Genomic DNA, 3,833 nt, shown 5'->3' with positions numbered 1-3,833 from the left:
TAGGAGGAGGCTTGTGTGAAGCACAAACACTGACATCATTGGGTTGAGCGGCCTGTTTCGGTGCTGTAAATTCTATGCGATAATTTCAGGAAATATTTCTAACAAACTCGGAGCAAAACACGTCCAACACACAGTTGGCTGCTTGCTGAGGTTGATTCAGTTGTATTTTGGAATGAAATGGAAAGTCTGTCACTAAAGGGCCAAGTACTCCTTAACAATGAGAGCGAGCAAGTGACCCCCAGCTTCACCTCGGTGTTATTGTCTACAAACATAATGAGTTATAACCATGAAAATAGGCTGGCTGGAACTCCAACAAGTCTGTGAATGATTTGTAACACATTGGGTATTCTCCTCTTGTTGCCTCAGCGACATTCCTTCTGCCGAGCCTTTCACTTCAGCTCACTAAAGCCTGCGAAAATCATCCTCTCGATTTCCATCACTTGCACCCTGATAACATGAAAAGGGTTGCAACCACCCCTGTACATGAGCCAACTTTATGCCATAAATCATTACGTTTTTAGGGTGCATTGTGCTAAGGGTATGAGCAACCCAATGTTGGATTGGAAACAATTGTTAACAATGTATGGGTGATTTGGGTGGAACCACATTTAAATCAGACCATTTCATCCCTTTCCATTTGAACCTTAACATGTTCTTTGCTTGATTCAAACTCCACTGCAATGCACAAAAAGTACTGTCGAGTTGCCAATGGGGTCAACTATCGCGCCAATGATTTCTCCTCTGGCCATTTGTCCTACAGGTTCATTGCTCAGGTTAATGCAGAATCACACCGAGTTGAGGCCATTCCGTCCATCATGCCTGTCCCAGCCCGTCAAAACTGCTGCCCAATTAATCCCACACGCCTGGTCATTCCTGGAGCCCTACAAACATGCTCCGTACATCAAATTCTCTTTTGGAATTGTTCATTCCATCCACTTTCACCATCCTTCTAAGCTGTGCATCCCAGAACATAAGGGTTTGCTGCATAAAGAAATTATTCCCAACTCCTCTCTTATGAGTTCTTTTTCCAATCCTGTATCACATGCTGAACACACCTCGGATTTCCATTACTCCATACAGTTGTTAATTTTACAGTCTTGAATTCCATACTCCACTCACAACCGCAGTTAACTATTCCATTTGCATCTATGTTGCTTAGCATGTCAAAGTCCTACACTGACAATTCTGTCCACCTTTCCCAACGAGTTCAGACTCTGCAATCATTATCAACTTGGCTCAATAGGTAGAATTCTTGCCTCTGACTCATTAGATTGTTGGTTCAAACGGCACTTAAGGACAACACTCAAATCGCCACATCAGACTAATTATTCATTTCATTACTCATTGTGGGATGTTGCTGTGTATGAAAACATTGTTTCCCAACTGGAGTAGTGTGTCCAATTCTGAGCACCACCCTTTGGGAAGGATGTGAAGGCTTGAGAGAGGGCACAGAAAAGATTCACGAAAATGCTTCCAGGGATGACAGACTTCATTCTTGAGGATAGACTGGAGAAAAGAAGATTGAGAAGAGGCTGGACAGAGATTGAAGCCTGCGGGGAAAAGGTTGGGGAGGAGGACTAGCTAACTAGCTCTTGCAGAGAGCCAGCACAAACACGATAGGCCAAATAGACTCCTTGTGTAGTGTAACCATTCTCTAATTCTATGATACTCTTCAAGGGAATTCACCGTGAATTTGCTTCAGAGATTACTGACAGGTATGACAAGGTACAATGTAACTGCAAATCACAATAACTTGTAGCCTGGAGTTATATTTCAGATTATTTCATAGAAATTTCATAGAATTTACAGTGCAGAAGGAGGCCATTCGGCCCATCGAGTCTGTACCGCCTCTTGGAAAGAGCACCCTACCCAAGCCCACACCTCCACCCTATCCCCATAACCCAGTAACCCCACCCAACACTCAGGGCAATTTTGGACACTAAGGGCAATTTATCATGGCGAATCCACCTAACCTGCACATCTTTGGACTGTGGGAGGAAACCGGAGCACCTGGAGGAAACCCACGCAGACACGGGGAGGACGTGCAGACTCCGCACAGACAGTGACCCAAGCCGGGAATCGAACTTGGGACCCAGGAGCTGTGAAGCAATTGTGCTATCCACTGTGCTACCGTGCTGCCCCCGATTACGTTGCTCCAGTCGCCCTTCTTTCCGTGCGAGCTTGATCATTGAGCAGACGATTCAACCATAGGACCTTCACAGTTCAGCCTCAAGCTGTCCTCAGCAACATTCACACAAGACCTTCCAACATGGGTGCGAGGAGCAGGTGCCCCGTCTGACTCAAGTCCTCTTTCCTCAGCGAGGGGCAGAGAACCAATTGCCCTTAAGGTCAGTTTAAATTCGGCACAGTTGGAGGACACACCTGAAGACTTGTGTTTATACAGCGCCATTCACAATCTCAGGATGTGCTGAAGCACTTCACAGCCAGTGAATTACTTTGGAAATGTGGTCACTGTTGTGATTTAGGAAACAGAACAGCCAATTTTCACAAAGAAAACTGCCACAGATAGCATTGAGAATAATCACCAGGTAATTCGTTACTTTCTTATGTTCTTGGAGGGATAAATATTGGCCAGGAGCCCAGGGAAATCTCTCCAACTCTTTATTGAAAAAATGTCGTAAGGCCCTTTGCATACTCTTGAGAGGGAAGGCAGAGCCTCGGTTTAAGACCATAAGTCATAGGAGCAGAATTAGGCCACTCGGCCCATCGAGTCTGCTCCACCATTCAATCATGGCTGATATTTTCTCATCCCCATTCTCCTGCCTTCTCCCCATAACCCCTGATCCCCTTATTGATCAAACACCTATCTAACTCTATCTTAAAGACACTCAATGATTTGGCCTCCACAGTCTTCTGCGGCAAAGAGTTCCACAGATTCACCACCCACTGGTTGAAGAAATTCCTCCTCATTTTTAATGTCTGACCTGGAAGACAGCACCTTCTATAGTGCAGCACTCCCTCAGGACTGCGCTTGGAGTTGAGGACCGGTTTAGCTCAGTTGGCTGGTTCATCATGCGCAGTAAGGCAAACAGCATGGGTTCAAGCCCTGTACCAGCTGTGATCATTCACTAAGGCAAGGTTTTTCAACCTTGCCCCTCGCCTGAGGTGTGGTGACCCTCAGGTTAAATCTCCACCAGTCAGCTCTCCCCCTCAAGGGGGAAAGCAGCCTATGGTCATCTGGGACTATGGTGACTTTTTACTGGGAGTGTTCGGTTAAAGAACAAAGAACAAAAAAAATTACAGCACAGGAACAGGCCCTTCGGCCCTCCCAGCCTGCGCCGATCCAGATCTTTTATCTAAACCTGTCTTCTATTTTCCAAGGATCTACTTCCCTCTGTTCCCCGCCATGTTATATTATAGACTCAATTATGTGGCTAAACCTTGAGGGATATTTAAAGTAAAAGAAAAACTCATCAGCATATACTTTATAATGAAATATATTCATTAATTTGTGTTTATAATTACTCAAATATCCGTGAGTATTTGCTCTCAGCTTGATGCCCTGTGTCAGGTTGCAGGTACGGGTGGAGTTTCCTCCACACTAGGCACAGGTTAAACAGAAAATGTTTCATTCTCAAAGGCTTGGTGTACAGATGGATGCTGAAAAGATGCTTCCCCGTGTGGGGAAGACCAGAAACTGGGGATACTGTTTAACAATAAGGAGCGAGATTCTCCGGCCCGCCAGCCGCGTTTTCCTGGGCGGCGCGACCCCACTGGCAACTGGATTCTCCATTCCTGCCACCGGCCAATGGGATTGCCCATTGTGACCACCCCACGCCGCTAGGAAACCCACGGGCGTGGGTGCGCTGCCG

This window comes from Scyliorhinus torazame, chromosome 18 (assembly GCF_047496885.1).
Source record: "Scyliorhinus torazame isolate Kashiwa2021f chromosome 18, sScyTor2.1, whole genome shotgun sequence".
NCBI lineage: Eukaryota > Metazoa > Chordata > Chondrichthyes > Carcharhiniformes > Scyliorhinidae > Scyliorhinus > Scyliorhinus torazame.
The sequence above is the reverse complement of the archived record's forward strand: the minus strand, read 5'-3'. Positions refer to the sequence as shown.